At 39.2% G+C, this 25,835-nt stretch overlaps 1 protein-coding gene and 1 non-coding gene across 8 annotated transcripts in view; one reads left to right on the forward strand and one right to left on the reverse strand.

Annotated features, from left to right (window-relative positions):
• The window catches only part of foxp1b (forkhead box P1b), a 346,037-nt gene that overhangs the window by 244,011 nt on the left and 76,191 nt on the right, over positions 1-25,835 (reverse strand). For all 7 annotated transcript variants that reach the window (XR_013284556.1, XM_077529009.1, XM_077529011.1 and 4 more), the window contains one exon: positions 18,129-18,200. The gene's annotated coding sequence lies outside the window, so the exon portion shown is untranslated. The remainder of the gene's footprint in view (positions 1-18,128; positions 18,201-25,835) is intronic.
• Positions 4,064-4,136, forward strand: trnav-cac (transfer RNA valine (anticodon CAC)). Its single transcript has one exon. It is a non-coding gene; the product is annotated as a tRNA-Val (tRNA).

Genomic DNA, 25,835 nt, shown 5'->3' on the forward strand with positions numbered 1-25,835 from the left:
AGTATCCAAAAAGTGAATTGCACATGCACCACCTCTCCATCGGGGAATCAAACCCTGGTCTTCCGCGTAACAGGGAGACATACTATCCACGATACTAACGAGGAAAGCATTCTATGATTGCTTCCTGGACAGGCGTAGAGGGGAAACAGTCTCTAAAATCGTGCATGCCACCATGGTGTTTGCCAACCCTGCCAACAGGGTAAATGCCAGCGTCTGTTTCCATGGTGTAGTGTTTATCACATTCGTCTAACACGCGAAAGGCCCTGGCTCGAAACCGGGTGGAAACAGGGCAGTTATCTTTGTATTTGCAATGAAAACTGAGAATCCAAAAAGGGAATCGCACATCCACCACCTCCCCGTCGGGGAATCGAACCCCAGTCTTCCGGGGAGTGGATGCCACGGATAGTTGAGCTTAACTGGCTTTAACTCTTTCCCATTGACTTTCAATAGTATGCTTAGTGCAGTACTGATGAGATATATTTTTGGCCACTAACTGGCGGTGGCGCTGCAGGCTCATTTTGGTCAGGGTCAAAGGAAAAAGGACGTCGACGACTCGACGCGGTCTATTTGAAACAATGCTAACTTCGTTTGCATCGCGACGCTACTTCTTGCAAACTGTGCAGCGATGTCTGGATTTTAATACTTTAACATCTCATCAAGCGATTCGTTGGTAAGATTTGTCATCTTTTTTTCGTGTTTATGTAGTTACATTACATCGTCCATGAACGAGCTATTTTAAGCATAAACCGAGGCAAATCGTCAATTCTATGAGGTGGTTTGAATGAAAATCTCGCATATTTCGTTGTATTTATGTGCTTAAATGCTCATTTATTTGTCTCTTATGATGCAACTAAACTTGAACTTGAATGCTTTGGTTTGGTTTGGTTTGGTTTGGTTTGATTTGACTAATGAATGTAAGAAAGACTTAGAGCTGTCGCATAACGTTTGATTGCTAAGAGACAGGGGCTGTACTGTAGAGTCAGTGTACACATTTACTTTTTCAGCAGGCCTATTTAAATCTTGATTCCTGTTTTGTTTCGTATAAAAGGCTCATGCAACTGTGTTAAACATTAATATTATAACTGTGTGTTAATTTCCTGTTTAAATGTGACAGTATGATATGTAATAACATTTTATTTCAATATATAGTAGACTTCTGGAAAGCGTGTTTCCCCCCTGGGAGTGTAAAAGTTGCGACTGATGAAATTTGTCATCATCATACAGGGTTCCAGACTAATTGTTATTATTTATTATTATTTTTCACAGCAACACAGTGGCCTCAAACCTGAAATTTTAGGGGTGCACACTGTAAGTCAACTTGCCAAGTAAATATATATTCATTCCAAGTAAATATTCATTCCTTTTTTTTTTTTTTTGCTGTAAGTGAGATGGTGTGTGGAAAGCACGGGTTGCTTTGAATGACTGTGAAATGACCATGTGTTACATATTGCTACAGCACACATTTCAACATGTAGAAGAAAAGGACTTCTGTGCCCCTGCCTCAAAGATTTGCGCTCATGGCCAAAAAGACAACAGCCTCAACGGACCACTGCCTGACATTGTCCAGGTCTGCGTTTATCACTGTGTTTAATAATCAGTGTCATGCCACATTTTTGTTGTTGTTTGATCAGGACCGACCAGACACTAAACGGGTAACAACATGCTGTATCGAATTATCATTGCAAGTTGCCATCTAAAACAAATGTTGCTCTATTTCTCCTTTTTGTTCCCCCTTCATCCATCTCTGACAAGGCATTCAATCAACCCTGTTCCTCTCCCTGCACCTGAGCATAACACCACCAGGGATGGGGGCTGCTCTCAACACCAGAAAATATGAATGAAGCGAGAGCTGCACGATCTGTGGCTGTGGTTGCTTGTCAACTGGTGTGAAGAGGGGGAAACGACATCGCTCTGTGGTGTCTTCCCCCTCAGATGACCTTGTGACAGTGCTGCTGTCTTTCCCCAAACCTCTTCCAGCTCCATTCCTTCTTCACTTAAGCACGGGCATGAGGTTATGTATGAGCTGCCGCGTCTCCACGACTGTCTTCAGCTTCAGGTGCGCGTGATTTAATGTTGTACTACACGAGATCCAATGCTGATGCCGCACACATTTTAAAGACAGATTAAAATTAGTGTTTTCTTTTTGCTTAACCATATAGAGACCGCTGGTGTGATGCAGTCACAAGGAATCGTCTGCACGGAGGCCTTGGCTTCACAAGTGCCGCAAGCACTGGTTAGCAATCTGCAGTGGCTAGAGAAGCTGCCTAAATGCTTCACAAGCATCCTGACAACTTTCCTGACCTACCAATAAAAAAAAAAAAAAATAAAATAAAAAAAGCCAAATGCAAGTCAGGCATGGATTAGCTATAGCACACAGGTAAGTCATGGCTGGACAACAAATTGCTCCAAGGCACCTCCAACCAATTCTTCAAGTCTGGCTACACAAGTACAGAATGTGTTCTTGACACACAGCCCTTTTGGCACGCTCCAATCCAAAGTTTGTGCTCTGTACAAGGGCATGGACATTACTGGTTAACATTTCAGGCATCCTCTTTCTTTGACACAAAGTGGCAAATATAGCATTTACTTGTGTCCTTTTGTAAAAGAGGTTCCTATGTTGAGCCAATAAGGTTTCAAGGAATATTTCATTTTAATGTCGCTAAACTGTATAATAAAATATTACTTCTGTCTGTGTAGTTAATTTTTGCATGTTATGATTTTTTTTTTTTTTCTGTAATCTAACAATGTTTACCGTTTGAAATTTGATGGACGATGTTTCAACATACAAGCCAGTCCTTGTGAAAGGAAAGAATGTAACCTCACACTAAATATAAAAAAAAAAAAAAAAAAAAAAAAAAAAGAGCAGCATAGTAACAAAAAATCTATGATGATTGATCAATTTAAGTGCATAGTATCCAAAAGATTCCAATGGATAGAACTCAAAACATTAAACAGTAAAACAACAATATGATGATCTCATCTTTATTTATAAAAGTTGTACTGGCCCAGTCAGGGCAGTGATATTTGGGTAGCCTAACAAATACATTGTGGCCCCGGGCCACTGTTAATGTACAGTCATGTAAAATATTGTGTAATACTGTGCAGTCTGTTTTAGTGTAATGTTCACTAATATGTTTTTTTTTCTTCTCATGTTCATTCTTCACTGTGATCTAGGTCTCACCTTTTATAACAGGAATTCCTTTGCAAGATTATTTTTTTTAACTTTTTTACTTATTTATCTCACCTTTATTTAACGTTTGTTCTTCATTAATCATTTATCACTGAAGAGTCAGGTAATGTGGAAGTCCTGTGAATAAAATTTGTTTAAACTTGAGTTGCTGTCTGTTTTCTTTTTTCCATATTAAATCCGATAAAGCCGACATTAAGGGTTATTCATTACAATAAAGCCCCAAATAAAGGCTATTAATTAAAATTATGCCAAAATATAAGGTTATTAAAATGTACAATAAAAGCTCCTAAGTTCCACCGAAAAAAACATGTCAAAAATGTTAATGTGTGTCTTTAATAAATTAGCAGGCAGCATCCAAACAATAGAATGAATTTTCACTGAAAATAACATTTATACATTTTTTATGCAGATCTTACAAAAATTAACACGCATATTTGTTAGAACTTCCTAAAATAGAATGACAATTATGCCTTCAATGGCTTGTTTTGATTTGTATTGACTTTCATATTCAATAAAAAAACAAAACTACTTTAATGATTTAATGGTTTCGATTTCTTATTAAAGTGAATTTAGAATGGCGAATCCAATTAAGTGATATATACTCAGGGTTTTGGAACGTTGGAACATGCTGGAATCGAACTGGAGTCTCCAAAAGACAAGCTTCCTCTCGCGAGACACTCATATATCGCGACGGTTCGTGCGTGCCAACTAGCCACGGCTGTCCTACGTGTGAGAGGCAGAGATACTATCCACTATACTAACAAGGAAAGTACTGTCCTCAACCGGTGTAGAGGGGAAACGGTCTCTAAAATCGTGCATGCCACCCAGCTATGGTGTTTGCAAAACCTGCCAACAGGGTAAATGCCAGCGTCTGTTTCCATGGTGTAGTGGTTATCATGTTCGCCTCACACGCGAAAGGACCCTGCCTCGAAACCGGGTGGAAACACGGCAATTTTCTTTGTATTTGCAATGAAAACTGAGTATCCAAAAATTCAACTGCACACGCATTACCTCCCCGTCAGGGAATTGAACCCCGGTCTTCCGCGTGACAGGCAGAGAACGTATCCACTATACTAACAAGGAAAGAACTCTATGTTTGTTGCCTGAACCGGTGTAGAGAGGAAACTCTCTCTAAAATCAGGAATGCCAGCCGGCTATGCTGTTTGCCAACCCTGCCAACAAGGTAAATGCCAGTGTCTGTTTCCATGGTGTAGTGGTTATCACATTCGCCTAACGCGAAAGGTCCCCGGGTGGAAACAGGGCCATTTTCTTCGTATTTGCAATGAAAACTGAGTATCAAAAAAGTGTATTGCTAATGCACCATCTCCACGTCGGGGAATCGAACCACAGACTTCAGCGTAACAGACGGAGATACTATCCACTACACTGAAGAGGGCAGGCGTAGAAGGGAAACTCCCAGGAATGCCAGCCGGCTATGCTCTTTGCCAACCCTGCCAAGAGCTTTAACGGCAAGTTCAGTTTCCATGGTGAGTGGTCATCACATTTGCCTCACACGTGAAAGGTCCCCGGGTGGAAACAGGGCAATTTTCTTTTTATTTGCAATGAAAACTGAGTATCCAAAAAGTGAATTGCACATGCACCACCTCTCAGTCGGGGAATCAAAACCCGGTCTTCCGCGTGACAGGGGGAGATACTATCCACGATACTAACGAGGAAAGGACTCTATGTTTGCTTCCTGGACAGGCGTAGAGGGGAAACAGTCTCTAAAATCAGGAATGCCAGCCGGCTATACTGTTGACCAACCCTGCCAACAGGGTAACTGCCAGCGTCTGTTTCCATGGTGTAGTGGTTATCACATTCACCTCATACGCGGCAGGTACTTGGCTTGAAACCGGGTGGAAACAAGGGTATTTGCATTGAAAACTCGGTACACAAAAGGTGAATTGTACATGCACCACCTCCCCATCAGGGAATTGATCCGCGTGGCTACAGCGGATAGTTGAGCTTAACTCTTTCCCATTGACTTTCTATGGTACGCTTAGTGCAATACCGATGCGATGTATTTGGCCACTAAATGGCGGTGGCGCTGCAGGCGCATTTTGGTCAGGGTCAAAGGTAACAGGACGTCGACGACTCGACGCCGTCTATTTGAAACAAGGCGAGCTTCGTTTACATGACGACGCTACTTCTTGCAAACTGTGCAACAATGTTTGGATTTTTCTACTTTAACATCTCATTAAGCGATTCGACGGTAAGATTCGTCATCTTTTTTTCGGGTTTATGTAGTTACATTACATCGTCCATGAACGAGCTATTTTAAGCATAAACCGAGTCAAATCGTCAATTCTATGAGGTGGTTTGAATGAAAATATCGCATATTTGCATTGTATTTATGTGCTGAAATGCTCATTTATTTCTCTCACATGATTAGAAGTAATGCCGATGTCAGACTACACGAAAACAGCCTGATTTCAGCCCGACTGACGTGTCGCGGACAAACGGGGCATGTCGTAAAGGATTTTGGGTTGTCTTGACGTAGCGTCGCCCGTGTAGTGTGACACGTTCAACGACTGGTCGCCTGTTGTCCGGGACGGTTCACGACCATCACGACGAAAGTCTATTTTTGCTCGTCTTGACGCATAATGTGACATACCTACGTCGTCGTCCGTTTGGTTCCACAGAATTGACCAATAGCGAGAGGGAGCGAAACGTCAATCACACACTGAACAGCACTTTATAGCTCTTTTTATTTATGTATACATTTGTTTATTTATTCGTTTATGTATGCATTTATTTATTTATCCCCTGGATATTGCATGTGATGGGGACAGACAGGTGCATCTCGAGGGGTAAAAAAAAAAAAAGAAAAAGCGCCCCGCTGCAGCGCTGCGGCTGCATGGAGCGCGCACGCATCCGTGCAACCCGTCAGGCAACAGCGACGTGAATAGAGGACCAAAATATATTATGACTGTTGTTCTTTTTTTAATTTTTTAATTTTTTAATTTTTTAATTTTTTATTTTTTTCTAAAAGAGCTCAGAATTGTTCATTCGGTAGTCTTACCGATTCAACGTCTTATCATCATTGCTCTTTTTTTTTCTTTTTTTTGTGTGTGTGTGTGTGTGTGTGCGTGCGTTTGCGTGTGTGCGTTTGCGTGTGTGCGTTTGCGTGCGTGCGCGTGCGTGCGTGCGTGTGCGTGCAAATAAGTAATAATTTAAACTCATTAATTCACCTAAAGCATTATAACTATCCCATTACCCTTCGCCTTAACCAGGTACTTCAGAATCTTGCCAGAGACGTGAGGTTTAAATGGTCAGGAGACCAGAGAAAAGGTCAGAAAAAAATAAAGAGAAAAGAAAGATAAATCAAAGTGAAATCCAGCACCGACCAAACACTTCCTGCCTTCCCCATGATTACAAAATCAAAGTCTTACGCCAACCCCGGAAGCCTCTAAATTCCAGCAAATTTAGCGAGATGTCAAGAGACCAGAGGAAAAACTAAAGAGAGGAAGGAGGGAAGGATCGATAAGGCAGAGTGAGATCCATAGAAGCCAGTACATCCAATCCATCAAAGTGAAATCCAGCACCAACAAAACCCCTCCTGCGTGGTTACAAAATGTCCTCTGTCTTATCCGCGAGGACGTCAAAGAATTAAAGGCAAGTTTGGAATTCGTTAGCCAACAGGTAAGCGATCTCCAACGAGATAATTCCGAGCTACGCTCCTCTCTCGTCGCTGTCACAGCCGAGTTGGAGACGATTAAAAAGGAAAATAAAATGCTAAAGGAAACGGTCTTAGATGTTCAATCCCGTAGTATGCGGGAAAATCTAATATTTTCAGGTATATCCGAAAATACCCCAGATAATCCAGAGAGCGAGATAAAAAAAATTTATGACATTATCGCTAAAGATCCCTCAGGAGACGGTAAATAATATCTCTTTTCACCGTGTACACCGGCTCGGAGCTCGTAAGGGCAATAAGCCCCGTCCTATTATTGCTAAGTTCGAACATTTTAAACATAAAGAATTGGTAAAAAGTAAAGGACGGGAGCTCAAAGGGACATCTTTCGGGATGAATGATCAATTCCCAAGAGAGATAAACGAGCGGCGAAAAGTACTGTTTCCTATAATGAAACAAAATAGACAGGAGGGTAAACGGACTTCGATGGTCGTTGATAAATTATATATCGACGGCCAGCTATTCCAAAACCCAACCTCGACCCCTTGGCTGTTCTAACTGATGATTGGTAGAGCCGAGTATTGTGTGATTATTTGACGTATGTATATGTATGTGTATGTATATGTGTATATATGTATATATATGTATATGTATATGTATGTGTATGTATATGTATGTATATGTATGGATAATGGGTTACGAAACTGAGAATATGAATTCATATCATGTATAGGCTATATAATAATAATAATAATAATAATAATAATAATAATAATAATAATAATAATAATAATAATAATATAAAAATATATTCTTAAAAAAAGAAAAATAATAATAATAATAAAAATAATAATCTCGCTTAGGTCACTATTTACTGGTGTATTGTTATGTTGAATCCCCCACAGATTTCCTTCACACTCACTTCCCCCCTCGTTTCTTCACTATTATACTTATCTACTTGTTATCTCTCTCTTTATATAAATTATATAAATTGCCTAATTACTCTTTTGCTATCCTACAATATGTTAATATTAATAAGCAGCTTATATAGATGTATACATAAGACTGAGTCTATATTGCTTGTATGCAGAAATTAGTTCTGGTCTCCTGGAATGTGTGTGGCGCTCGCTCCCAGGCAAAAAGAATAAAAATTTTAGACCATCTCTCAAAATTTAAGGCAGATATTTGTCTCCTACAAGAAACCCACTTACAAAAATCAGAAGAAAAATTATTTATAGATAAAAATTTTAGTCAAGTTTACTCTGCCTCCTATAATAGTAGACAAAGAGGTGTCTCTATACTTATACATAAGAATTTATTCTTTACTCTAAATAATATAGTAACAGATTTAGAGGGCCGATATATTATTATCCAGGTAACTATATTTAATAAAGTATATACAATTGGTAATTTATATGCCCCAAATAATGATGACCCGGATTTTTTCCATGAATTTTTCTCTCGGTTACTCGATTTAGCAACAAATTCTACTATTATTATTGGAGGTGATTTTAACACGGTCTTAAACGCGTTAATAGATCGTTCTAATAATACGATATATACAAGGCGATTATCCACCCGCTAAAGTAATAGATGAATATATATGGAGGATTTTGGCCTCAGCGATGGCTGGAGACTTCAAAACCCAACTAAGAAGGAATTTACTTTCTTCTCTGCGGTGCACCGATCATTCTCAAGAATTGATTTTTTCCTTACAAATAATTCTATTGTTGATAAAACTGCTATAAAAATACATTCTATAATTATAAGTGATCATGCACCAGTCTCCCTCACTCTACAAATTGACTCTACCTTTAAACTTCCCCCGATATGGCGTTTTAACATCTCATTACTGAAAGACGTAGAGTTTGATAAAATTATTAGAAGGGAGTGGGCAGATTTTTTGGAAATAAATGACTCTCCAAATATATCTCCATCTCTTCTCTGGGAAGCAGGGAAAGCGGTAATTAGAGGGAAAATTATATCATATTCAACTTATAAAAAGAAACAGGATCAAAAATTAGAAAAATACCTGGAAGATAAAATTAAACAACTAACGGATGAATATGCATTAAACCCAAATAATCAAATATGGATAGAACTACAGAATATAAAAATACAGTTAGATAACATGTTATCTAAAAAGACAGAGTTTATAATACAACAGTTGAGATATAATAATTTTGAACATAATAATAAATCAGGTAAATTCCTGGCAAATCAACTTCAACGGAATCGGGAAAAATCTCTTATAACGGCTATTAAAGATATAAATGGTGAATGCACACAATCACCAGAAGAAATTAACCATATTTTTTATAACTATGATCGAAATCTATACTCAGAAATTAATAGACCTAACCCTGAACATATTGAGGTATTCCTAAATAGCTTAAATATACCTCAGTTATCTATTGAACATAAAGATATTCTAGATGCCCCGCTTACTATAGATGAGTTGTATCGTGCTTTAGACAGTATGCCTAATGGCAGAGCACCTGGTCCAGACGGCTATCCGGCTATATTTTTTAAACATTTCTGGTTAATGTTTGCTCCATTATTTCTAAGAGTAGTAACTGAAATTAAAAGTAAGGGTGATATACGTCAAGATATGAATATAGCAGCAATTAAACTTTTATTAAAGCCAGAAAAAGACCCCACCCTCCCGTCAAGTTACCGACCGATATCACTAATTAATACCGATATTAAAATTATCGCTAAGGCCTTGGCATCTTGACTAGAGACAGTAATCTCGACAATTATTCATAGCGATCAAACAGGTTTTATTAAAGGTCGTCATTCTACTAATAATATTAGGAGGCTCTTTAACTTGATTAGTATGTCACAGCGGTATGATAAAAAGGCAGTTGTTATTTCGCTGGATGCAGAAAAAGCCTTCGATAAAGTTAACTGGTCCTTCCTCTTTGCTGTCTTAAATAAATTCGGCTTCGGGGAGTCATTCATTCAATGGGTCTCAATATTATATGATTCTCCTAAAGCTACAGTTACTACTAATGGGATTACATCACAGAGTATTACTCTACAAAGGGGTACAAGACAAGGGTGCCCAATGTCTCCTTTATTATTTGCTATATTTATTGAGCCGCTTGCATTAGCTATACGTCAGGATAGACGGATCCAAGGAATCCACTCCGGGACAATAGAACATAAAATTAATCTATATGCCGATGATATACTACTCTATTTAGAAGAACCTGCTATCTCGCTAGGGGAAGCATTTAACTTAATAACTAAATTCTCTCACTTATCAGATTACTCTATTAACTGGACAAAATCAACATTATTACCTATTACAGAAAATTCATGGAATCCTACAAGTCAGGATCCACACTACTCCTTTCCTACAGGTAATTTAAAATACTTAGGTGTTAAAATTTCACCAAAGTTAACTGAATTAACTTCTTTAAATTTTTTACCATTATTGGATAGTATCCGTAGTGATCTGGAGCGCTGGAATAATCTTCCGATCTCTTTAATAGGACGGATAGCTACTATAAAAATGAAAGTTTTACCAAAGATTAATTATTTATTTTCAATGATTCCATTTAAACCTACGTCTAACTGGTTCCAATCGCTGGACTCTGCTATCATAAAATTCTATTGGAATAAAAAAAAAGCCAAAATTAGTCTATCTACTCTTCAGGAAAGTAAATCTAAAGGAGGTTTAGAGGCACCAAACTTTATGTACTATTATATAGCTAATCAACTACAATATCTTGTGCTATGGACACAACCCAACAGAGATACTAACTGTTGGTTGGAATTGGAGCAGAAGGATTGTAATAATCTTAGACTGTTAGATTTACTCTTTATTACAAAGTCAATAAAACGACATAATTGTTTTAAAAACCCAATGATAGCCGCCACCCTGACTGCCTGGTGGAAGGCATTAGAAATGACAAACTCCCAATTGGCGCCCTGTGGGCTCTCTCCCATTTGGCATAACCCCGACTTTCAACTTAATAATCAGTCGTTCCATTTAAGCTTATGGGAGCAGAAAGGAATTACACACCTTCATCATCTTTTCTCAGATAATAACTTTATATCGTATACAAACTTGGTCCAGAAATATGAAATAAAAAATGGAAATTTCTTACATTATCTGCAAGTTAAAAATATGGTTAAGAAACAAATCCCAACACTTCAGGATACGCTCCAACTGCCTGTCTTCGCTAAAGATATTATAAAGCTTTCTCCAACAACAATAAAGAAAATATCAAAAATATATAAGTTATTTTTATACACAAATAAAACGTATTTACCGACTTTAAAATGGGAAAAAGACTTGTCTATAGTTCCGGAACCAGACTTTTGGACCCAAATCTGTGAAAATGTATTTAAAATGACCAAACAGACAAATTTGCAACTTATCCAATATAAGATACTTCATAGAACATATATTACACAATATATGATGAAAAAAATGGGAATCTCTGACTCCGACATTTGTCTCCAGTGCTCACAAAACACTGCCGATACTTATCTTCATGCTTTATGGTCATGTACTCCAGTGCTGCATTTCTGGACTAAAATCTTGGAAAAGCTCGCTGATATATTAAACTGTAGGCTTCCTTTATCTCCAAGATTGTGTTTACTAGGTGACTTAACAATAACTGAGCTACCATGTAAACAATCCCAATCTATATTTATAGCCCTTACTATTGCTAAAAAAATAATCCTTGTCAATTGGAAAAATAAACAATCTCTAAATATCGACCACTGGTTAAACTTACTAATAAATTATATCTCAATGGAAAAAATCTCTGCCTTAAATAAAAATCAAGTATCAAGATTTAAACAAATATGGTCTATGTACATAGAATATTTTAATCTTAATTTGGCAACTTAATCCTGCCAAGATTCTGCCTGTTAACGAGAGCCACCACATCGTTACAACTTCTGTTTTTGCTGCTTCTGTATTTGGTATTTTGTATCTGATTGTTTTTATTTTTATATAGTCAGGAACCTAGTTGCTGCTAGTGGGCTCGAGCATACCACACTATACGACACTATACTCACTAACTCCTTAAGATTTATTTCTAGTGGGCACTAAGCATCAACACTTGGTGTTACTGCATGCTAATTAGTCAATTTTCTTGACGCCGTCCCCTGTGGTCGGGTGGGGAAGGGTGGAAACACCGTCTTCACCCTTCAACTCCCCTCCAATTTTAATGCACTTCATGTCCAAGGGGAGGGGTGAGTTGGGGCGGGAGCCATCAGAGGGGATGGACTGCAGTGCCTGGCAGCGCTGTGGTCCCCCCCATCTGTGTCCCTGCCCCAACACTTTGTCCCTCCATTTCCTTTTTTAATGCACCACACATATACATATTCATTTTTTTGGGGGGATGCGGGTGTGTCGGAGTAGGGGAAATTTTTTCCCTCTGCTCCGACTCACCTCAACAGGGTTAGGTGTCACTAGTACGCTGGCGTGACGACCGGGGCCTCTCCCCACCGGGCTCGGTGTTCTGGTGTTCCGCCTTTTCCCCTGGTGCTTCCTCCTCTGCTTCACCCCTCCCGCCGCTGTGCTACTCTCGCACGGCTGGAGGTGGGGTGGGCACGTTTTCCCTCTCTGCGCTGCTGCCCGGTGCCGGTTTCCGGGGGTGGGGGGGGGGGCTCGCGGGGGGCCGGGTTCGCGGGTGGGTTGGCGTTCGTCGGGAGGGGGGGGGGCGGGGGGGGGGCGGCTTGTTTGGGGGGGTGGAGGTATGGGTGGGTGGGGGGTTGGGTGTTGGGGGTCGGGGTGTGTTCGGGGGTTTGGGGGCCGGGGGTGTTGGGGCCTGGGTCGTGGTGGGTGGCGGGTTTGAGTGGGGTGCGGGGGGGTCGTGGGGGGGCACTGTGGGGGCCCGCTGGGCCTCGTTCTGCGGCCTTGGGCTCGAGGGTGTAGGCCGGGGCTGGGTCGGGGGTGTTCCGGGCGTCTGGGTCGGCTCGCCGACCGGTGTCCGCTCGGGTGGCTTGGGGGTGGCCTTTCCGCTCGGGTGGCTTGGGGGTGGCCTTGGTGCTGCCGCGGCCTGGGGATTTCGGGGGGGGGGGGGGCGGTGCTCGCTTTGCTGGACCGCGGTTGACGGCTTCTTTCTTTGGTGGTGGTCCTTATGCATGCCAGATCCGTCGCACCAGCATCTACTGAAACTCAACAGAAGTAGCCTCTCCCTCCCACAGCCCCTTGAATCAGTGGGTGCTGGTGTCTGTGGATCTCACTTTGCTTTATCTATCCTTCCCTCCTTCCTCTCTTTAGTTTTTCCTCTGGTCAATTGAGATCTCAATTTATTGGAAGTTTGAGGTTTCTGGGGTTGGCATAAGACTCTGGTTTTGTAACCACGCAGGAGGGGTTTTGTTGGTGCTGGATTTCACTTTGATGGATTGGATGTACTGGCTTCTATGGATCTCACTCTGCCTTATCGATCCTTCCCTCCTTCCTCTCTTTAGTTTTTCCTCTGGTCTCTTGAGATCTCGCTAAATTTGCTGGAATTTAGAGGCTTCCGGGGTTGGCGTAAGACTTTGATTTTGTAATCATGGGGAAGGCAGGAAGTGTTTGGTCGGTGCTGGATTTCACTTTGATTTATCTTTCTTTTCTCTTTATTTTTTTCTGACCTTTTCTCTGGTCTCCTGACCATTTAAACCTCACGACTCTGGCAAGATTCTGAAGTACCTGATTAAGGCGAAGGGTAATGGGATATTTATAAGGCTTTAGGTGAATTAATGAGTATAAATTTATACGTATTTGCACGCACACGCACGCACGCGCACGCACGCAAACGCACGCGCGCAAACGCACACACGCAAACGCACGCACACACACACACAAAAAAAAAAACTAAATAAAAAAAACTAAAAAAAAACTAAAAAAAAAAAAAAGAGCAATGATGATAAGACGTTGAATCGGTAAGACTACCGAATGAACAATTCTGAGCTCTTTTAGAAAAAAAAAAAAAGGAAATTTTGAATCTGATCTGACATGTGGGGTCCCTCAAGGGTCAGTCCTTGGACCCCAGTTGTTCAGTCTGTGTATGTTACCTTTGGGTCAAATGCTCCAGAATGCCGATGTTGACTATCATAGTTATGCAGATGACACACAACTGTATTTATCAATGTCCCCAAATGACAGCAGTTCTATTAACGTATTGTGTCATTCTCTTGAGCAAATTAACAACTGGATGAACCAAAATTTCCTTCAGCTAAACGAAAACAAAATGGAGCTCATTGTTTTCGGCAATAAAGAAAAGAGGATTGCTGTTAAAAAACAGCTTGAGTCACTGTCTTTACAAACTAAAGACCAAGTTCGAAATCTTGTGGTACTAATAGACTCAGACCTGACCTTCAGCAATCATATTAAATTCATCACTAAAACAGCCTTTTACCAGCTGAAAAACATATCCAGACTGAAGGACTGCATGCTTCAAGCAGACCAAGAGAAGCTTATCCATGCTTTTATCTCCAGCAGATTACTGTAATGGTCTTCTGACTGGACTTTCTCAAAAGAACATGAGACAACTGCAGCTCATTCAGAACGCTGCAGCTCGAGTTCTGACCAAAACAAAGAGATCAGAACATATTAGTCCAGTACTTAAGGATTTACGCTGGCTCCCAGTCAGCTGTAGAATAGATTTTAAAGTTCTGCTACTCGTCTATAAATCACTAAATGGTTTGGGTCCTGAATATATCCAAGAAATGCTGATTGAGTACAAACCCAACAAGGCTCTGAGATTTACAGACTTGGGCCAACTAGTGGAACCCAGAGTTCGAAGCAAACATGGTGAAGCTGCATTTAGCTATTATGCTGCACACAGATGGAATAGGCTGCCAACAGAAGTGAAGTCAGCCCCGGGTGTAAATGCTTTTAAATCCAGGTTAACAACTTTGCTTTTTTCTTATACCTTTGATTAGGGACTTTTAAACAGCTTTAATTAAGTGGTTTTTTTAAATATATATTATTATTTTAAACTTCCATATGTTAAATGTTTTAAAGTTTGTTGAATAATGTTTTAAGATTGTTAGTTTGTAACCTATTATCATTTATTTTTCTTCCTCTGAATGTTAACTATTGTTTCTTGATGCTTATGTGTTGTTTTTCCTTGTGTAAAGCACATTGAGTTGCCTTGTGTATGAAATGTGCTATACAAATAAACTTGCCTTGGGGGCGGTATATACATATATATACATATATATATATATATATATATATATATATATATATATATATATATATATATATATATATATATATATATATATATATATATATATATGTACCGCCCCCGATTACGTTGTCCTAAACCAACATTGAGGAATGTCCCCTTCTCTCTCTCTCTCTCTCTCTCTCTCTCTCTCTCTCTCTCTCTCTCTCTCTCTCTCTCTCTCTCTCTCTCTCTCTCTCTCTCTCTCTCTCTCTCTCTCTCTCTCGCTCTCCCCTCTGCGTGAACAGCCAGAGAGCGACGGTGCCCCATGCCATGCACTGCTGCCATGATCCTGGGGTCGAGGTTGGGGCAGGTTAATACATGCTCTCCAAAAAGGTTATTTGCGTCACGCAAACTCTGTGCGGCTATTTGCGCTGGCGTTAGTGAATTAGATGCTGCATATCAATGAGTCTCATTTGCATTGGGGTGGGCATATTTTGCGTCAAATGTTTGCAAATTACCAAATTTACATACGCGCAAATAACACCGGCGCACCGTGGCACAATCTGGTTGGCCGCACAATTAGTGACGGATTTCCCCATCTGCACGTGTTTAGTGAATTAGGTGCTCCCGGATTGCTCCATTTTTACCGGTTAGCGCTATGCAAAGGCGACGCAAACCTTTCGTGAATCAGCCCCTCAGTGTTAATCTAACACTAGCCATAAAATGTTGACCGTGTTCAAAGTATCTTTGCAACGGAAAATACTGTTTGCGACCATGAGAACTGTTTTCAAACGTCTTCTGAATATCTTTACAACCTTGAAGAAACCATGACCAAAAACATTTGCTACGTGCGCAGACCCTTGCAAGCCTTCGCCGCTCAGCCGGATTCGGGCTTAAAGCATCTGATAAGGAATGCAGCCAGCAGTTAGGTGAGTTGTTTGAAAAGCTCTTCCACATCTTGTGTCTCAATCAAAGACAAGAAAGCAAGTTGTTGCTTTAGTTTTCACTCCATACAGTATTTGCAAGACGATCATTCCAGCTTCCAAAGTGCCATGCATTTGCTATGCCTGTTAGGGTTTTACACAATGGCAGCCATGCTGAGAGAATAGATTAAGGTACTTAAAGTGCAGCAACAACACTGCAAGTGACAGAAGCGTTTCACTTTCTTGCCAGAATCACCCCCACGAGGCACTTTTGCTACAGTTGTTTATTATGTTCCAACCTAGGCATAAACGATTAAAGAGCTTTGTCGAATCAAAGTGTTATAAATGCATTGAAAAACAGACGGCTGTAAATGCCGCTGAATTAGAAGCTTAGCAAGCCAAATACTAATACATGGCAATTTCAGTTTGATGCTGATATAAAGAAATTACATTTCAAAGCAGGCAGTAAACGCAACAAAGTAAATTAAACAGAGGTCCTAAATGTGCCCACAATCTTTGAATGGCTTTAACGCTCATGTTCTTTATTTTTACACACCTGTTTTTTTTTTTTTTAAAGCAATGTAATCAGAACACTGTAAATTCACCAGGCATTTTTAAATGTTGAATGCATTGTATACACTTTGACCGCATAATAAAAGCAATAACTCGGACTGCCAGTTTACGTATTTTATGGAATCCACATGTATCATTTTGTTGAGAGTTGACATGCAAAAAAACCAAGGTATTAGGTCAATGTATGCTGTAAATAAGATGAAGAAAACAATTAAAACTGACTCGGCTTTACAGGCATCTTTCTTATATTCTTCTCATAAAAACGCCCCACCTTGGTCCCATTTCATGCATTGCAGATGCTTTGAAAAATAAGTCGACAAACTCGGTTGTAACTTGTGTCCAACACAAAAATTGGTCCACACAAAAATGCATGGCTTGAATTTGTTTTAATAATTAAAAATATATATATTTTTGCGGAACCCAGAACCGATATTTCATGTTCCTGCAACATTTGCCAATCTAACATTCTGGCCTCTTTATGGCACGTACACTTATATTTTAGGCTACTCCATTACATCACCTGAGTGGTGCATTAAGAGTAGGGATGTTCGATACCACTTTTTTTTTTTTTTAGACCGATACTGAACTCTTCAGTACTCACCGATGCCGATACAAAGTGCTGATTAAAATTGCTTGAAATGAATGGCAATTATATTTTTTTCAATTTGCTCATAAAAGTCATTTTGAATAAAGCACACAAAAAATGTATTTCAAAAAATAGATAAATAAAGTAAAGTAAAGCAAATTTAGGGTTTTCATGAGGATTGTGAGATGTTCACAGACACTTTTTACTTGTCCAAAGACTTCAAACATATTTAGACAATTTTTCACTGTCTGCAAAGATCTTTTGAAATCTTCTAGGAAACCTGACAAAAAACATAATTAGCTACATTTGCATGCATTTGTCACTCAGTGAGATAAAGGGAACTTTTTATTTATGGACTTATTTAAATTTTCACTGTATAAAAAAAATGATGCTGACACTGGGTACTTCCTACACATTTTATTTTTTTAAATAAAAAAATAATAAAAAGAAGAAGAAATTATGTTGAAATTTATAAAACTGTATTACAGGGGAAAACTTTAGAGAACTATGTACTTACTTTGTTTTTAATTTAACTTATCACATGCTAAAGACCCTGGAAGCTCCCTGCAATTTTTTTTTTTTAATTTTTAAACAAAACTGTCAATTCTTTGTATGTTTAAAATTAAAGAAAAACTTTTTTTTTTTTTTTTTAATTCTGACGCTAATATTTCTCTCTTACTGCAAATGAATATCGGCTTGAAGTATTGGTTATCAGTCTCCTTGACTACTGATAATCGGCATCAGCATCGACCTTGAAGAAACCATATCGGTCTATCACTACCCTGTGGTGGTCAATACATGCAAAATAATTTCAGCCTTTAGTTCCTGACCGAAAAACGGCCACACCACAAGAGCGGGGGCCTATACCAGTCTAGATATCCGTCTAAAGTACCGATACAGGGAAATGTGTCTCGATCACGTGGTTGCTGACTCAATCGGAATCAGACGGTGTCTCCCGATCAGGATGAGGTTATTTTGCGGTTGAGATGGTAGTGGATGAGGGAGGGCGGGGTCGGATGATTTGGGTGGGGGTGTAACAACAAATAATTGAGAAGTACTGCCTTAGAATGAATTGAAGAATATTTCTTACCTTTTTTTTAAGAGCTTGCTTCAAAGCAATCTTCTCTTCCGGAGTTGGCGAAAACAGTGAATGCAGCCTCCACTAAAAATATAGAAACATAAGGTCAGAATGAATTTTCAACACAACCAACAACTTGTTTCCTTTATTTATGATTGGTCGCTTTAGGCATCGCCTTTTAGACTTTATTATGTTTACTGTCCTGTAGACCAAAACATCACCTTGTACAAATCCTTGCATTTCAACCAAACTACAACTACATACATTGACGCTGACAAATTAAAAAGTGTGTTGGCTATCTGTTAAAAATTACAAAACATCATATTACCTCTCGAAATAGCCAACTCTTAGTGGGTAATGCATTGTGTCAGTGTGTCATGCATTTGACAGTACTGATGTGTTTTCACAAGACTTTCCCAACTGAGCACTCAACCCAAGAGAAGGAGAAAAATACTTAAGGAAACAAAATTGTATTTTTATGGATAACTTAAAAGTCGCTGTGGGGTAAGATATCGGGTGCATTTGAATAAAAGCATTAAAGCGTAACCAAATATGGAGGGAGGGGGGAAAGAAAATCACAATCCTGCACCCTCCCCATTTTGTCATACATTTGGCAGTCCAAACTGCTACCAAGAATGTTATTTATCTAAAATAGACATTTGAGAAGAAAAACAAAATACCAACAAGCATCTATTAAACTATGTCCAAAACAGGTTGGATGGGAGTACAACAGACAGATTGAATAATAACAAAACCTGGATCATTACAACTCAAACTCACTATTATTGTGATGAATTATACTTCAATTAACACGTCATCCGCTGAATCGTAAATCAATGGCAAGTGGTGGCAAATGAAATGAATTCATTTCAAGCTTCAAACTACTAAACACCATTAATTCCCATCACCTAAAACAGCCCCGTGAGCTAAATGCATTTACATAATAGATAATATAAATTTAGAAATGTGTTCCATCATTGTGATGAAAGCAAATTGGCATTTGCGTCAAACAAACGAGCAACAAATGGATCCTGATAGCAAGCCTTTGCCTCTTCTCTTTGTATTGTAACGACAACAGCGTAAAACCTAATAAGACAAAGATAATTGCCTCAATTTCAAACAGTAAAAGGCTGTAATGTTACCATTTCGATCGGTAGGGGAGCAGGTAACACGGGGTGAGGATAAACAAGTGGATGTTGCGTCAGAACATCACACAATCCAACATAGAAATTGAGGCAACGGAACAAATTATTGTTGAGATAATTATCCTCCCTAGGTGGCTTAGCTGAATGCTCTGTTAGACAAATACATTACTAATATCAATCAAAGGAACACATTAAGATGTTGTTAATATGGCGCATTAAAAAAGGAAAATATAAAATACAACCTGTGCGTGCGCAAAAGATTGTTTTGGTTATTTTTCAGAAAATAGAGCTAAACCATTGTGGGTTGTTTTGACATTTTTTTAATAGGAACTGGACAACTAGATGGGTTAACTGTGGTTAACTAACTACAGTAGATGCACAAACATTCATTCAACCCACAAATGTGTGAAGAGGACTTTCCTCTTTAGAATACAGTACAGTCTCTCTCATCCCAGATTTATAATCAATGGGAAAGGCTTTGTTGTAAGGTTATATGCTCCTATGTATTGATACCCCTCCATAGAAATGTACCCAACCCCAACAATGGGCTCAAGGTCCTCTAATGGACAAGCTCTCATCACGTTTCACACTGTGGAGATAAAAAGATGAGATCTCATGAATATTTACATTAAGTAAGATATTCCATTAATTTCTCTAAGCACTCTTGATACTGTCTGCGGTGGCTCGTTAATGAACTTCACACATCACCATCATATTAATTCATGCTAAAATCAATAGCCCCTTTTACGGCCATTTCACTCCAGAAGTGGGCCGCCCATGATACACCTCACTATTTTGTATGAACAGCCAAGAAATGATCGGAATATAAATAGGGCAACTGCAACAGCGGAAAAGACGGCAACGCTCATGGACACGGGCAGCATTTTCTTAATGGTTACTGAATACATTCATGTCAGGTGGAGTTGTATGATGTTCCGATGTCCACCAATTTTGTATTATAAACTGCATTTGTTATCTATGAACATTGCGTTAAAATCAAAGTAACACCGATTTAGGGCTGTCACTATCAAATTGTTTTCGAATCATCCTATAGCTTATTCCATCAAAATAAAGAAGTGGTGAAATGCCAATGTGGAGTAAGCAGTTTTGAATGGGCTTTGTCTTTTGAACGTACAGCAAAGTGGTTCAAACGTATTGATAAAGTTTTTTGAACAAATGGACAAAGTGATTTGAACTTTCTTGACAAAGTTGTCTGAATGTACTGTATTTGTAAAAAGTAGGCTAAAATGCTTATTTTTTTTTCCCATACTGCCAACTGGTTTGAAATTGCTTATATCTTAAACCGTTTTTTTTTTTTTTTTTTTTTTTTTTTTTATACCTTAAACTTTGATGGTTAGCTTTATCCTGTCCACCTGTGAAGTGACTTTTATGCACAATTTTTCATGCGCAATAATACCCTGTGGCATTATGAGAAAAAATGTTTTTAGCATTCAGCCTTTGTATAGCCAACATGTTCAAAAAACTTTATCAATACGTTAGAACCACTTTGCAGTATGTTTGGACACAGCTAGCAATGTTCAATAGATTTTACCAATATGTTTGTGCAGAACTGTATGGCCGAATGACTTTACCAATGCGTACGTTCAAACGATTGTGAAGTAAATTTGGACGACTTCACCAAAATGTTTAAACATATTTACAGTACGTTCGAACGACATAGCACAGTCTAATCCACATTGGTAATTCCATGCTGCCATATCAAAGAATCAAGTAATCAGATGGATTTATTTTTCAAAACATAGTACAGTAGTAAAACCCCAACAGAATGTACGGAACATGAAACTTTTTGAAACTTTGAGGAGCAGCATTAAATGAGAAGTGACCAGTGTCAATATTTATATTTATTATTATATATATATTTATTTGGCTGGCAACCAGTCCAGGGTGTCCCCCGCCGACTGCCCAGAGCCAGCTGAGATAGGCGCCAGCACCCCCCACGACCCTTGTGAGGAATAAGCGGTCAAGAAAATGGATGGATGGATGGATGATCCGAAACTTTTAACTTGACATTTTGCAATTTTCAGCAGCAAGAAGATAATATGTTGGCTATAATTAATTTGATAACTTCATTATTTTACATGTACAATTAATACCTTTAAAAACACCTTTTGCCACTTGCTGTCGACTGGAATTGACATCACACGTGCTTAGGGCTCAGGTAACGACCAATCATGGCTCAATTTGCTAATGTCACATGACCAAACCCACAAAACTGGTGAGTCATGTTACCTATTTCCTGCGCACCTGGGATGTCATTTTCAGTCGACAGCAAGTGGCAAAATGTGTTTTTAAGGTATTAATTGCTAGGACAGGGTTTAAATCTTTTTTTAATAATCATTATTTAATCGATTTTCCTTTTCAAGCCCGACATCAATTCATAAAACCATGAATAGATTATTTTAATGTCTTTTTCCCATAAATTCTTGAGAAAATTGAATTTTAAAGGCCAATTTTTTTAATCTTAGTTTTCTTGAAATTTACTGGTCACATGAATTGAAAAGTATTTTTCGTACATTTATGAAAGAACTGACTTACTGCACTTTTAGACAATTCAGAATGAGTTTTAATTTATATTTACAATTATTGAATTAGAATTATGAGAATATTTTAATCTCATCCTTGCTGATTTCAATGATGGTGTAACACTTAAGTGATTATAACACGTGTTAAAATTTACTTTGAAATGTAATATTTGTGGCGTTATGTCCTTGACATTTAAGAAGAAGTGATGTTCCATAATTAATCGATATCGGATTGAAGTGAAGCGAATCGAATCGAGAAAAATCAAAATCGAATCAAACTGGACTCGTGTGAATCGAAATTGAATTGATTGAGGAAATTAGAATCGCACATACACAGCCCTATTAATTGTACATGAGAAATAATGAAGTTAACAAATTAATTCTAGACAAAATATCTACCTTTTATTGCTGAAAATGAGCCAAGTATCCCTTTAACCCATTAAGGCCGTGAGCGCATGACCACACTTCTACCGTTAAAGCCGAAAGTAGATAAGTCATTTGTTTTGTCCAATTCTTGGTCTCTTAGCCGATGAAATGCATCAGAATATACACGAGAGGGTGACATGGGCCTCGTAACATGTCCTGGAATTTTATTCGAGCATTTATGGTTTACGCAGATTCGTAGGAGTGATGAAATAAATGATGTGATGACAATGTGGGATAAATTTGAATCAGTGTAACCAGTCGACAATGACATATTGTGAAGAAATACGTTTGTAGATAATGAAGATGTTGAAAATGTTGACGGCTTTGTAACAGAATGGACGACGAATCGACAAATAATTATCACTAGACTGAAGGTAAATGTGACACAGTTGCCGCTACAGGTGTAAGCTCTGAAATGTTTTCGAAGTTATGTTTCGATCTGCTTCGGGAGCTGATATATCAATTATTTTTATTATAGCTGAATTTCCAGGAAAACTTCAGGTTTATGGGGGTGACTCTAAAGTCATAAAGTCACCCACAGGTTTTAGAGACATGTTTTGTAAGGCGCTTTAGGCCTTAATGGGTTAAACATGCCACAGGGAGGTAAGAGGGGCTATGGGTGGAGACACATTAGGTGAGGAGACCGTGAGTGACAAATTGTGCAATCAGAGGGAGTACCAGACAACAGAGAGTACAAGTGAGACCTCTGGAAAACAAATATGGTATTTGGTTTCAAAGACAAGGGGGGGGGGAAACATGCATTCCATTGTTGAAGCCAATTATCAATGGAAAATAATAACAACAGATGGAACCAAAGCAGCCAACTTGTGCAGGAGCGCAGATGATGAAATGTGAGAGTACAGTTGGGGGGGGCGAAGTGGGGGTTGTTGCACACAGCAGACATACCCACGCACACACACCAGGTGTGAATTTCCACAAGGACAGTTTAATATATGCACTGCTCTATGGCCACCACTTGTGCCGCACAGCTTTTGCGCCAGACAATGGCATGGCTAACACCTCAATTTGTGTTCATAAAGATGGTGTCTGGTCACTGCAAGAATTAAGGCATATGATGTACAGTTGTGTACTGTATGCAAAGTCAAACAAGCTCTTTACATTTGAATTGTGTGTTTCCACTGTTTAAATACAGTATATACTTTATTTGCTGCTGCAAGTGTCCTCATTATGTTGCGTTCTCACCAAAAGCGGGGGAAGGCGTTTTGGCGGCGCGTTTGCATTGTAGTCAATGGAGTTCGACGCAAACGGAACGAAAGTGTGTGGGGCGGCGCGGAGGACGCGTTTCGTGCGCTGGGACGCGGTGCGCAGCAGCGAAAATCCGCACATTCATGACAAAAATCTGCACAATCGCATATTCGCCAAAGTTAAAAAATTAACTTTTTTCGCTTTTCGCCTCATGGCAGCCAATCGGCTTCGAGTACGGGCTACGTCACACACAACGGCCTCTCTATTGTCACCCCGAGCGCAACAACACGCCAGCCGGGACAGAATGGTGAGCAAAGAAGTAGCATTCAAGTGCTGGTAAGTCTGTTTACTTGCTATTGAACTGTCCCGAGGTAGCAGCAGTGTTTACCATCCATGTCAAAGCTATTTTTAGCGCAACGGCCGGCCGCCAGAAAAAAGCGATAGTGCTGTCACCTACCTCCAAAAAGGAGAAAATAATGCCACAGCTGTTTAGTCCTAGGAAAGAAGTGGAAGTAGTTGGCAGGGCTCACTTTTTGTTGACTCGCTAAAGTGCTCCACTTCCTTGTTCACCAAGGGACACGCCTCCTCTGCTCCGGTGCGCACAAATTGCGAATGAGCGGCAATCGTTCCAAAAAACTCTACATGGTGAAACGCTCACGAAGTAAGCGTTCCAGTTTGCCTTTTCGGATTTGGTGAGCAGAAAAATCCAACCATTTTTCTTTTTCCATTGAAAATGACCACAGTTGCTCAGTGCTCAGGTAACGAAAATCACGGCTAAGCTTGCAAATGGCACAAAATTACAGAAAACAGTTGAGCCATGATTGGTCCTGCGCCCTGAGCAATTGTGATGTCATTTTCAGTTGACAGCAAGTGGCAAAATGGCCATCCCCTGAGATGCATAAAAACGTATGGACTGCTTAATCCATGTTCTGCCCATGCAATATTAATCAGAATGCCGTGTTTAGACTGTGCAGCTGTATAGAACATATTACTATAAGGATTTTTATTTTATTTTTTAGTTGAGTCCCCTCTTTGAGTAATTTTTGTTTACTCTTGAACAACTGTAATATATCTACTATTGTTTGTGTTTTTATATTATTGGTCACCTTAATGGTTTGCTGTTACAGAGTCAGTGATGTAGAATGATGATTAAGTAATGATAATTATGAACTAAATGAACTAATGGTATTTGTTCGCCCTTAGCAGGTATGCGCCCAATTGAGTGCCACTGAAGTTTGTCCTGGAATTCATTTTATTTCCCAAATCCATACTTGTGTAACATGAATTCGACAAGAGTTTTTCACGAGGGCATAACAGGCAGGAAGATGCAAAGGAGGCAGACCTCAATTACTTCATTCACAGATTTCCCATATCAGCCACAGACTGGCAGGCAGCAGAGGTGGTTTTAAGCCAAAACAAAAAGAATTCTCCATGTCTTGTCAAGTGTGAGAGATGTCTGCAGATACTACAATAGAAGATATGCTCCCTTTCAAAAGAAAAGAAAGGTTTTCATTTCATTAACTTCAGTCTCAAGCATAATTATCTCCCTATAGGCCTAAATCACCAATAGGAGTATAGGGGAGGGGGTAAAGTATTTCTACTTCAGTCATTAAAGCTTTTTTTTTTTGTTCTTTTTCTGTTTCAAACATGTTTAAGATGAGTTTGTCAGATAATGTAAGAATGTATGGGGGTGCGAGAACAGTCAATTTCAGTAGCAGAGAGTAAAAGGTTATGTACAGAGAGAGCATGGACCCTTTTGCCTTTAGGTATTTACACTATTTTTTTTACTGTTACTGAACACCTTCAAAGGACAGCACAAGAGACTTTAACACACACAAAATACATTTGAAACAAATGTCAAGATTTAATTAGCTTTTGAGAAATAATTGCCATTAGCAAATTTCATCAAGTAAGGTTGAGGCATTTTTCTTTGGGGGGAATCTTATTTTTGGACAATGAGGAGACAAAAGGTTTTGAAACAGGAACTGACAGGCCATCAGCCATTTTAGTGCACTGACACCGAGGTCGAGTTAATTAGACTATTGTCATTTTAATCAGGGCAGCTCAGTGGCCATCACTTCCTAAAAGAGCCAGAGGACTTAAAACGGCTGAGGGATTGTTGGGTATGCGTGTGCTTGTGTGTGTTGGGCCTGCCATGTCACCAATTTATGGGTTATGGGGTACGGTCTGGTTTTCTCACATGCTTAGAACATTAATGAGCTGGAGACACACCAAGGAAACAAAGGAACCCGGATGATCACCAGGGGATACTACTCGCCTCGTGTCTCTGTTCATTTGAAAATAATTTTAGTATCAAATATTTGAAATTATTTGCTTCTCCCTGACTATCACAGTTGGAATTGGAAGTCTTCCATGTCTATATAATTTCATGTCTCATA

Source organism: Festucalex cinctus, chromosome 8 (genome assembly GCF_051991245.1).
Source record: "Festucalex cinctus isolate MCC-2025b chromosome 8, RoL_Fcin_1.0, whole genome shotgun sequence".
In the NCBI taxonomy this organism is placed as follows: Eukaryota; Metazoa; Chordata; class Actinopteri; order Syngnathiformes; family Syngnathidae; genus Festucalex; species Festucalex cinctus.